We start from the raw sequence: 12,352 nt of genomic DNA, 5'->3' as shown, positions 1-12,352 counted from the left end.
TAATCTAAATTAAATTTGCTAGACACTGATTAAGCCTAATCAGAATTAACCTTAGACCCATAGTCTCCTGGACATAGGTTAAGTCTAATTAACCTTTAACCAGTAGTGCTAGTTTCCTGGACACAGTTTAAGTCTAATCTAAATAAATTAGCTAGACACTGATTTATTCCAATCAGAATTAACCCTAGACTCATAGTGCCAGTTTCCTGGTCACAGATTAAGTCTAATAGGATGTAAATCTAGGCAGATAGTGTATAGTGTTTCCTGGATTAAGCCTAATCTCAGATGTAATCTCACTCTCAGTTTAGAATTGTCATTGGAACTAATCCTAGGCCCATAATGTCAGTAGAGCTGGTTTCCTGGACAGTGGACTATATGTGGACGATATTTTCAGTTCAAAGGAAAATGGTCTGGTCTTGACTGAACCTGGTTAATCAGAATGAAGGTCACACACAAGGTTTAGCAGGTTTTATACATCTATATATCATTTATGTCAAAAAAGCAGAGGTAAATATCCACATATCAGAGCTAGCAATGTGTGCGAGTAGAGAGAAAAGGGCATATTTGGATCAGAACGAGATGCTGTTCTTGTCCGCAGAGGGGTCCAGACAACTCTTTGGCAGGTGAGGGTCAGGTGGCTATGCTGTTCTCGATCTCGGCCGGGTCCAGGTAGCAGTAGGGCAGCTCTTTTCCCTCGTTCCTCTTCTTTATCTTCTCGGTTAGCTCCTTTAGCTCATCTTTCATGGTGTTTACCAGAGCCACAACGTCAGGCTCGGTGAAGTACTGCTCTGAGTGGTTCCCCAGGGATACCTGAGACAGGAAGATGAGTAGAGGCTCTAATGAACTTTGCTTGATCGACTCTAATAAAGCATGCTAATGGCTAACAGTGGACTTTCACATTCACACACTATATGGACAAATGTATTGGGACACCCGCTCATTCATTGTTTCTTCTGGGGTCAAGGGTATGAAGACCTACTGTCCAGACAAGAAGTTTGGAGGAGCGAGGTTAGTGTTGGATGATGATCACCACCCCACCTCATCCTTATCATCCCCAACTCATCCCAGAAGTACTGGATGGAGCTCCACCATCATCATTTCAGAGAACACAGTTCCTCCACTGCTCCACAGCTCTATGCTGGGGGGCTTCATACCCCTCTGTAGCCCACGCCTGGCATTAGGCAGCATGGTGCCAATAGGTTCATGATATTTATTCTATTCAATATTTTTTTATTCTATTTTACACCAGAAGAGGGCGCCCTGAGGTAAGATGAGCCCTCAAAGAGGCGCGAGGGACGTTAACTCACAAACTCCTCTGGTTTCCTGGTCAGGACCCAGATAGCGGCCATGCCCCTCACCGACACGTTCACGTCCGGCAGCGTCTGCAGCAGAGTGCCCACAGTCGCATGACCTTTCACCTTCCGAGGAGGACACTGCAGAGACGGAGGACTGTTTGGCATCCAGCCCCCAAAATCAAACTAGAGAGAGAGAGGGAGAGAGAGAGAGAGAGAGAGAGAGAGAGAGAGAGAGAGAGAGAGAGAGAGAAAGAGAGAGAGAGAGAGAGAGAGAGAGAGACAGAGATAGAGGCAGGTAGATAGGGGTAGGACAGGACGAGGAGAGAGAGAGAGAGAGAGAGAGAGAGAGAGAGAGAGAGAAGTGCTAAAACTGCCCCTGACTTTCTTTAACCTGTCATATAGGACTATACTGTGTGTGTGTGTGTGTGTGTGTGTGTGCACGAGTGTGTGTGTGTTTTACCTGGCCACTGTTAACAGCAGAGTGTTGGGCTGTCATAGTGAATATCACCATGGTGACGAACTTGATCAGCTCATCCCTGGAACAGAAAGCTCTTGGAATCTCTGAGGAGAAGAAACGGAGAGTGTGTCTGTTTCAGTGTTTCAGTGTCGCCCAAGTCCTGCTCCTCATCTCCCACCACGGTCATCAGCCAGTTCCTGACCTCAGAGCCTGAGGCCAGACCTCTGCTTTGGATATTTATGAGTGCAGGGATGTAATGTAGGTGTAATGTAATGTAAATGTAATGTAAATGTAGGTGTTTCTGAGTGTATCGACTCACTGGATGTCTCATTACTCAGGAAACCATGGATGAAGATGTCTCCAATCCACTTCTGAAGTTCTGGGTCTGCAGCCACTTCAACATCTGTAGAGTAATACAGCTGTAGCACCCCTCCCACATACCTCACACAGAGAGAGAGAGAGAGAGATTCAGAGGGATCCAAAATTAGAACCTGATGTTGAAGACACATATCAAATCCATAACCATACAGTCAGACTCATAAGTATTTGGACAGTGATCCACGTTTTGTAATTTTGCCTCAGTACCACGTCTCTGGACCTTCAGCTTTAGCTTTAGGGGTTTGCCTAAATACTGCACTGACCATTAGGGATCAAAAGCAATGGGACAGATGACTGATAAGCAGTTTTATGGCCAGGTGTCGTCCGTTCCCTCGTTATTACGCAATAAATAAAGGAGATAAAAGGTCTAGATTGGATGCCTTCATGAATGTAATACAGAAGGTTTCCCTCAAGACATCGACCGCTGACAACACCCAAGAACAGACAGTTCAGAAACCATGTAGAAAAGCCAGCCTGCCATCAGCAGTCGGAGCCGGAGAGAGCCCAATTGGCCTAGAGTGGGTAGATGGTGCTCTCTCCCTCTCCCTCATCACATCACTTCAGTGTGATGCAGGCCGGCACAGGTGTCTGCTAGCTGATGCATCAGAGGTGGGTACCCATTGCTTTCCTCAGACTGTGTTGGTTGCCTGATGACATTGCATTGGTGGCAGTTGGAAAAGACCTTTCCAGTGTCGGGAGAATTACACGTGATAGGGGGAGAGTACTAACGAGTGGGCTGGGCAGTTGGCTATCCAAAATTAGAAAGAAAAAAAATTGGGGGATGGAGGCACTATTATGGCTGTTGATGGCCAGAATGGAAGACTAGCTACAGCTGTTGTAAGATCGTTGAGTCCTGGTCTTTAAATCTGGACCTTAAGTCCCGTTTCCTGTCCTGGATTTAGTTTCGGCTGGAAGTTAAAGTGACCAGTTGATGTAATTGATTGGCCACATTGTGTTACACCTACCAAGGATTAGGGCTGGACACTGTGGACTTCTATTAAGGGGCCATGTGCCCTTTAATGACTTATCACATAAGACAACCCCTAAGTGTGTTTATTAGATACTTGGTGAGTATGTCCCAGACTGCTTGGCCGTCGTCTCGGTAGAAGAAGTTTGGTATGTCCTTCAAGCCACGTGCCTCAATGTCCTCCGGCAGACAGAGGGTGCTGTACTGCAGAGAGGCCAGAGCTTTCCTCAACACCATTTCCAATCCTTCCTTATTTACAGCACTGTACTGAGAGAGAGAGAGACACCGAGAGAGACAGAGAGACACAGAGAGAGAGAGAGAGAGAGAGAGAGAGAGAGAGAGAGTATAACACAGAAGAAAATCAAGTGAGAGAGTAAAGACTCTAGGTGACGAACTGCAGGCCAATGGCGTCTGTACCTGGTTAAACAGTCCATTCTTTGCCAAGAGTCTTTCTCTGCCCAGTGTGTTGATGTGCAGTGTGTACTGGGTGTGTGGAATCAGCAACTACCATAGAGCACAACAGAGACAGAAATGATACAATATCAGACATCATTCTGACTACAGTACAAATACAGCCTCTACATCTACTCTCCAAACCCACCAGTGACTAGCGACACCCTGCAGCAAAGGTGTGAAAAGTACTGACACTCATTCCTCAGGTAGAAGTGAGTGGAGATACGAGGGTTTAAAAGACTTCTATAGAAGCTGAAGTATCAACTGAAGCTTTTTACTCCAGTAAAAGTGTAAAAGTACTGGTTTCAGAATGACTTCAAGTAGAAAAGTAAAAGTAATGGAAGGAAAACAAAGGCCGAAAGCTTAGGCCGCGCCACAGGGGTCTATAGTGCACTACCCCCCCCCCCCCCCCCTAAAAACCCATTTCTCTAAAAGCCATAATGAGGAGAATGATCTATTAAAATGTTGATGTTAAAAATGTTGGGCTGCACTAGGCTCCTGTTTCAGCTGCAGATCTGCCCATTGAAAATGAAGCATTTCAGTAATATCAGCTCTATTAAAGGAGCGTCTCTGTGCTCTACTGAGCATCAACATGAGCTTCATGGAGGAAAATATGAGGAGTCGTTGTCTAGAAGTTCTGTAAAGCTGCAGAAAGTCAGACTTCAGAGGCGTGTGATCAATAAGCTTTATTGGAATGTAAATGTGGGGCTCAGTCGGGACGTTTCACTGCAGCTCTCTTGAGTCTCTGCCACGGACACAGTCTTCATACTAGACTACAGACGTCTGCTGTGAGCTCGCTGGAGAGGGACGGGACGTGTGCAGGTGTGATGGATCTCTTATAAACCAATAGGGAGTCAGAATGGAGTCTGTTTATACTTCTCATCCAATCAGGATCAGACTCTCACTTTCCGGATGGAGAGATTTATCTGGAGAGGGTTTTTATTGATGACGAGCCGGAATGAAAACTAAGGGGAATGAAATAGGAGGAATGAGGCTGTTTTTAAAATGTAAGGAGGAGAAAGTTCAGATAATTGGGGGAAAATGTAAGAAGTAATAAATAAATAATTACTCCAGTAAAGTTTAGAGAACCCCTGTAGTAATAGGTTATATAGGTTATATACATTTATATGGAGCATATGAACCATTCAAAGACAGCTCAAGCTCTAGTCTAAGGGCATGTGTCGGCACCTTGTAAACGGGGTGCACCGCGGGCAGGTTGTGCAGGGTGGACAGGGTGTAGACCTCGGCCAGCAGGTGAGTTCTCAGGAGGTGCGCGTCCAGTTGGTGTACGAGGAAGTCGGCTGCTCGTACGTACACCTTCGCCAGGAGCCAATCATCCTTCGAGTCTCCAGGAACGAAGATTGGGTTCTGCTCTCCTACCAGCTGGTTACACTGGAGCCGAACAAGCAGGAAAACTGTTAGATATGCGCGACCACAGAGCTGGCTAGAAACTATGACTGCTGTCGGCCTGTTTTCCCATTAAAATGAGCCCGACAGCATGCAAAATCAACTCCACTGCATTTCCATTGCAGCTGTACCTGTATGGCAATCGGGATAAGCTTGTCGGTTTTGGTTTTGTAGAGGAGACACAGCGGTGCACCTACGTACTGCTGCCGCAGGTTAATGGTGTTGGCCGGTACGCCGTCCAACAGCGCATAATCACACAGGAAAATATTCCCCTTCTGGAAAAAACAAATGCCTTAAAACAATGAACAACTCTAGCTTACATTAGATTAGAAAGACTGAAATACACTCTGCGGCCAAATGTTTGTGGACACCCCTTCTAATGAATAGTTGTATTTAATGCTGAAGCAAATCCACACACACACACAGCTTGTCTGGTCCCTGTAGAGAAGAAGTACTGCCAATAGAATAGGACACTCTGGAGCAGATCAACATCATGAGCCTATCGGCACCATGCTGTCTGGGCTAGAGGGGTGTAAAGCCCCCCAGCATTGAGCTGTGTAGTGGTAGAACTGCATACTCTGAAATGACTCCATCCAGTACTTTTAGGATTAGTTCGGGAGTTGGAGATGAGGGTGGTGGTGGGGTGGTGATCATCCTCCTCCACCAGAAGCAGAAAAAAGTATTTTCAGCGCCCTTGATTTTGGAAAAGAAACCCAGAGGGGTGGTGCACCCCGACACCTGCACAAACATCTTTTACTAGCTTAGCTATTGAAAGGTGGGAGATGTTTGATCAAGGGTTCACTACAATGTGTTTTTTGAACAATCCCATGAAACGAAGAACCTCTAAACTGGTCTTTAAACCTTAATCACTTTCTACCGTTCTAGCTAGCTAGCTCGCTCAGTGTGCGTATGTGTGTGTTCATATCTGTACCATAATCTCTGCGGTCAGTGAGCTGTCCTCCATAGAGGCCTGCACCATGCTGTCGGTGACAGGGAAGTTATCCGGCAGTCTCCTGCACTGGCGCACCACAGTGGGATTGGCTCCGTTTAGGAGCTGATAGCCAAAAAACTCGTCTTCCTCCCAGTGAGCCTGCACATACGCTGCACACATGTAAAGACAGTGTTAAGGTTACCAAGAAATCCGTCCTATAGGCAAGTTGCATTGGACCTCCTGAGTGGGCCCAACTCATCTTCAACCCAGAACTCTGTAATCAGTAATCCAATGCTCCTCAGCCTTGCCCCCAAAACGAAGACACTCAGGAGTGGGGTTAGAACTAGGAGGGCTCTACCAGTACCCTACAGCAGAGACGTGGAGGTACAGCAGCTACATGATACACAACTGCGACACCAGCTTTTGGCAGCAGCGTTTCTGAGGAATCTTGTTGGAATACAGTAATTTGACAATGGAGGTCAAGAATGTGAAGTGCTGCCACCTAGTGTCTCCCTGTACGTTTCCGTTTCAACACGTAAAACTTCAACAGGTTATGGGCTTGGTGACGTAGCTTAAACCGGCTGTTTTACACAGAAATTGTGTGATATAAACGATGTTGTGGGATTCGAAATGGGAGATAAGCTGTTTACTGAGAAGCTGAGAGGACCAGAGAACTGGGCAACATGGAAATTTCAAATTGAACATCTAATGAAAGCTAGGGACTGTGGGACAGGGGAACGGAAACGGACACCAGACTTTTAAAAAAGGTCTTACTTTCATTGTAAAATGAAGTGGGAGTGTTGGAATACAATAATTTGACATTGAACGCCTAGTATCTCCCTGTATGTTTCGGTTTTGTCTCAATAAACACATAAAACTTCAGCAAATCTCAGTCCATTCCTCAAGGGCCTCAAGTGGCCTCCAGTTTATTAGTAGTCTTGGGTTTGCTCCTGCAACCACCTTCTTCAAACCCCACCTACACTTTTTCATGGGGTTCAAGCCAGAAATCTTCCAGGACTTCTTATGAAACCGAGCCGTGGAATTATCGTCCTGTTGCAAGGCCCAATGATGGCCAAGCTTCAGCTTCCTCACAGAAGGTGTGAGTTTTTTTTCCTAGGATTTCCTGATACTTGATTGAATTCCTCTTGACCTTCCTCCACACGCTGCAGGTTTCCAGTGCCAGAGGATGCAAAGCAGCCCCAGAGCAATAAATTACTCCACAGAAAATAATCCCAAAAGTTCTTTGACGTGGAACTTGAACTGGAACCTCACAGGAGGACTAGCTAGAGTTTATGAGGGGATCTGATAAAGCTCCATCCTCCCTATTTAGTGCACTACATAGATCATGAGATTATGGCCTCTTTACCCAAAATGCACTACATGCAACATGAACCATTTGTGGTAGATGTTGTAGCTTCTTGTCCTAACCAGAGCTCCAGCATTTGCCACATTCGAGCAGAGCTCCTCAACCAGCCGAGCAGGTCCTCGAGGCAGCTCAGAGACCTCCTTTTGTGGGTGGTCATCAGAAATGTTCGCTAAGGTTAGCTAACACAGCCAGCTTAGCACAAGACCCTGGACGTCTAGGTGTGTGTGTGTGTATGCTCATGTCGGTGGGTGTAGCTGGTTGCTTACAGTAGATGTCTGTCTTGTTGAAGAAGAAAGTTCTACCAATGGTCTCCAAACTGTCCCAGGCCTTTTTAGCATCGGCTAAAAACTTAATCTTCAGCTCTGCCCGCCTACACACACACACACACACACAACACACACACACACACACATATATTCAAGACAGCTGGCCAGACTTGTTTGATATCTGAGCTTGTATGGCTTTGTGTGTGTGAGTGTGTGCTCTGGTACTCACGACATGTTGGATGTGATGAAGAAATGCAGGGTTCTGTGGAAGGTAAACTGTAAGTCAGCGGGTAAATCCTTCACTTCGTCCACATTCAAAACGTACGGCAGACCTTCTGCGATTTGTCTCCATCTGAAACCCGTGCAAAGAAAGAGCTAAAGCACCGGAGCTGCTCAGCTTTCTGAGAATGAGACACAGCCGGCAGAGAAGTACGGTAAGGAGCTCACTGGCAGGTTCTCCGCTGCTCCATCAGTTCCAGCTCCCTATACATCTTCAGCACAGAACTGGTCTCCTTTAACAGAGTCACAGCTTAGGCACACACACACACACACACACACACACACACACACACACACACATACACATACAGAGGTTCACAGGTCAATTCAGGAGAGTCCAAGTCAAGTCTCAGATTTCTAGGGGTCTCATGTGAGTTTAAGGAATCTGACTCCAGTTTTGAGTCTTTGGGGGGGTGAGTCTGACTCCAGTTTTGAGTCTCTGGGGGGTGAGTCTGACTCCAGTTTTGAGTCTCTGGGGTGTGAGTCTGACTCCAGTTTTGAGTCTCTGGGGTGTAAGTCTGACTCCAGTTTTGAGTCTCTGGGGGGTGAGTCTGACTCCAGTTTTGAGTCTCTGGGGTGTAAGTCTGACTCCAGTTTTGAGTCACTGGGGGGGTGAGTCTGACTCCAGTTTTGAGTCTCTGGGGGGGGTGAGTCTGACTCCAGTTTTGAGTCTCGGGGGTGTAAGTCTGACTCCAGTTTTGAGTCTCGGGGGTGTAAGTCTGACTCCAGTTTTGAGTTTCGGGGGTGTAAGTCTGACTCCAGTTTTGAGTTTCGGGGGTGTAAGTCTGACTCCAGTTTTGAGTCTCTGGGGGTGAGTCTGACTCCAGTTTTGAGTCTCTGGGTGTAAGTCTGACTCCAGTTTTGAGTCTCTGGGGTGTGAGTCTGACTCCAGTTTTGAGTCTCTGGGGTGTAAGTCTGACTCCAGTTTTGAGTCTCTGGGGTGTCAGTCTGACCCCAGTTTTGAGTCTCTGGGGGGCTGAGTCTGACTCCAGTTTTGAGTCTCTGGGGGGTGAGTCTGACTCAGTTTTGAGTCTCTGGGGTGTCAGTCTGACCCCAGTTTTGAGTCTCTGGGGGCTGAGTCTGACTCCAGTTTTGAGTCTCTGGGGGTGAGTCTGACTCCAGTTTTGAGTCTCTGGGGGGGGTGAGTCTGACTCCAGTTTTGAGTCTCTGGGGGGTGAGTCTGACTCCAGTTTTGAGTCTACGGGGTGTGAGTCTGACTCCAGTTATATTAAAATGATAAATAAATAAATATATTTAAATTATTAATAAATAAATAAAATGCCCTTATTCTGTAATAAGACTGTAATAATCATTAATAGCACTAATAGAATATAGTATATAGTAGTGTCTGTTGTTCGTCCAGGAGTTGGACTTTTACCTGTGCCTCCTTACATAGACCAGTGTCTCTCCTTGATCCAGCGGTAACATGGGAAATGGAGTTCCTCCTGGTCCGGGGTTTTGACCACGACTTTACAGCAGAACAGTCGTCATCAGAGAGGAAGAGGAACTGCTCCTTCTCCAGACCAATCAGAGCAATCTTTCCCAGAGAGGCCTCGGCCTGCACCGCGTACTCCTTATCCTACAGCCAAACACACGCATGCATCACAGTGTCCCGGGACCAGGTGATGTGTACTGCAGCCCTGCCTTCCTAACCCTCTGCAAGACGCTCCTACAGACCTGCCGCTAACGCTAACGAGAGAGAGAGAGAGGGGGGGTGAGACAGGACGAGGAGAGAGGGGGGGGGGCAGGACGAGGAGAGAGAGGGGGGGGGTAAGACAGGACGAGAGAGAGAGAGAGAGAGAGAGAGAGAGAGAGAGAGAGAGAGAGAGAGGGGTGAGACAGGACGAGGAGAGAGAGAGAGAGACAGGACGAGGAGAGAGAGAGAGAGAGAGAGAGAGAGGAGAGAGAGAGAGAGAGACAGGACGAGGAGAGACAGGACGAGGAGAGAGAGAGAGAGAGAGAGAGAGAGAGAGAGAGACAGGACGAGGAGAGACAGGACGAGGAGAGAGAGAGAGAGAGAGAGAGAGAGAGAGGGAGGTGAGACAGGATGAGGAGAGAGAGAGAGAGAGAGAGAGAGAGAGAGAGAGAGAGAGGCAGAGAGGTGAGACAGAGAGAGACAGAGAGGTGAGACAGGACGAGGAGAGAGAGAGAGAGAGAGAGAGAGAGAGCGAGAGAGAGAGAGAGAGACAGAGAGAGAGAGAGAGGTGAGACAGGACGAGGAGAGAGAGAGAGAGGAGAGAGAGAGAGAGAGAGAGAGAGGTGAGACAGGACGAGAGAGAGAGAGAGAAGAAAACGAGACAGAGAGAGACAGAGAGAGAGAGAGAGGTAAGACAGGACGAGAAGAGAGAAAAAAGAGAGAGAGAGAGCGAGAGAGAGAGAGAGCGATAGAGAGAGAGAGGTGAGACAGGACGAGGAGAGAGAGAGAGAGAGAGAGAGAGATAGAGAGAGAGAGGTGAGACAGGACGAGGAGAGAGAGAGAGAGAGAGATAGAGAGAGAGATAGAGAGAGAGAGAGAGAGAGAGAGAGAGAGATAGAGAGAGAGAGGTGAGACAGGACGAGGAGAGAGAGAGAGCGAGAGAGAGAGAGAGCGAGAGAGAGAGAGAGAGAGAGAGAGAGAGATAGAGAGAGAGATAGAGAGAGAGAGGTGATGTATAAACTGCTTATCAGGCTTTCAGCAGTTACAGCAGCAGAATCTCCAGCAGTTTCATTTGAATCCCAAATTTCTCCACAGAGGACCTCATCCTGTGGGTCATTCAGTCTGTTTACATTCAGAGATTGGTCATCTGTGCCTACTGTATAGCCACATACTGTATACGCTCATATTCCTGACCTTTCGACTGTTGTTCGCTGTGGTTTGTGAGCTTTGCATCTGCTAGTTTATAAGGACCCAAACTGAAGAATTGCCCCAGTCTCATTTCTGATGTAGCCTCGGTTTACTCCACTGTAAAAAGTGTGGAATGACTAAAGGATGAGGAACATCAGGAACAGTCATGAGGCCAAAAATGCTGCTGCTGCCTACTGCCAGGCGTGGGCTAGTAGAGGGGTACAGAGGGTACAGAGGGTATAAAGCCCCTCTACTAAAGAGAATGATGGGTGGTGGTGGGGAGTTGGGGATGATGAGGTGGGGTGGTGATCATCCTCCAACATCCTGACCTCACCAAGGCTCTTGTTGCTGAATGCAATCAAATCCTCACAGCAGATAAAACCATACTCAGTGTACCTCAGACACTTTGGCTCACGTCCCAACCCTGCTCCACACCTCCACACCTCCTCCAGCCACACACAATCTTACCGGCTGATTGGACGCGAAGTCTCGGCCCTGCTTATTGAGGAGCGTGCGCTCACTCTCTCCCTCACTCCCAACCAGGGTGATGAAGACGTTGTCCACTGTTCCTCCGCCGGTCATCTCCCCAGTCACTACGCTCACCTTATACTCCAGCATGGTGATGGTGTCCTGCTGAGCAATAAACTGGCCTCAGAGCGATCGGTCATATATGAGGTCAAGCTCGTCTGAGGCCGAGCCCACATAGCAGGCAAATGAGGGCCGTGACGTGGCTGCTGGCTGCTGGTCACTGAGCTCTACACACTGTACGTGTCTGTGTGGTACCTATGGTTTTATCCCTGCGTGTCTGAATAGGGGGAATAGGTGGTGCAAAACAGAGTAGGACGAGGATGAAGAGGGTCTTTTCTTTGCGTAATATTTTAAACAAGATTAAATAATAAACAAAAAAAATATTAAATAATTATATTTAAATTGTTAAATATAATATAAATTAATTATTGTTTAAAATAATTATTTAAAATAATAACACACCTCACAAAATACCTAAAAAATCTTTTAAAAAGTATGAATCTACGTTTATGCTTATTTTGGAGCATTATTTTTGATCAGTGGACTTATGGGCCACTTTTTAAGTAATCTTTTTAAGAGTCAATCATTAAATATTCACATAATGTAAAGTGTTAATGTTTTATAAAAACAAAAAAAATATTTTAAAAAAATAATATAGAATAATACAAATTTATTTTTTAAAAGGATCATTTCAAATAATTAATTTATTAATTTATTAGATACAAAACCTTTAATCCAATATATATTTCTTATTTGTATTTTTATTTTATACAAAATATATAATTATTTATATTAAGTTTAAGTTTAAGTATCAAGTTCAATTTTATTTTCTTTCATTTTTATTCAATGTCAAATTAACATTGCCCTTTTATCAAAAGTTTATTGGTTCAAATCCCAGTGATCCCAAAGTTTCTGGGGTCATCCTTCAGTGGAACAAGTCCCAAATTGTTGGCCTAACTAAGGTAGGCACACACACAGCCAGAGCAGTGGGCAGCCAACTCCAGCACCCAGGGAGCAGAGAGGATGAAGGGTCTTGCTCAAGGGCCCAACAGTGGCAGCTTGCTGAGCTCGGGTATCGAACCCACAACCCTGTTATCAATGAGCCACCACTGCCAACTATATAGTTTTCCAGGTAGACACTCTCACTGGACACTGATGGACTGGGTTTACAGGACCAGAACATTGGGCATATGATACCAAC

General features: G+C 46.3%; 1 pseudogene; it reads right to left on the bottom strand.

Moving 5' to 3' along the window:
- Positions 1–533: 533 nt before the first annotated feature.
- On the bottom strand, positions 534–11,241 carry LOC140576604 (hydroperoxide isomerase ALOXE3-like; annotated as a pseudogene).
- Between the last annotated feature and the right edge of the window lie 1,111 nt (positions 11,242–12,352).

Source organism: Salminus brasiliensis, chromosome 14 (assembly GCF_030463535.1).
Source record: "Salminus brasiliensis chromosome 14, fSalBra1.hap2, whole genome shotgun sequence".
NCBI classification, from domain to species: domain Eukaryota; kingdom Metazoa; phylum Chordata; class Actinopteri; order Characiformes; family Bryconidae; genus Salminus; species Salminus brasiliensis.
This window is presented reverse-complemented; position numbering and strand designations above follow the sequence as displayed.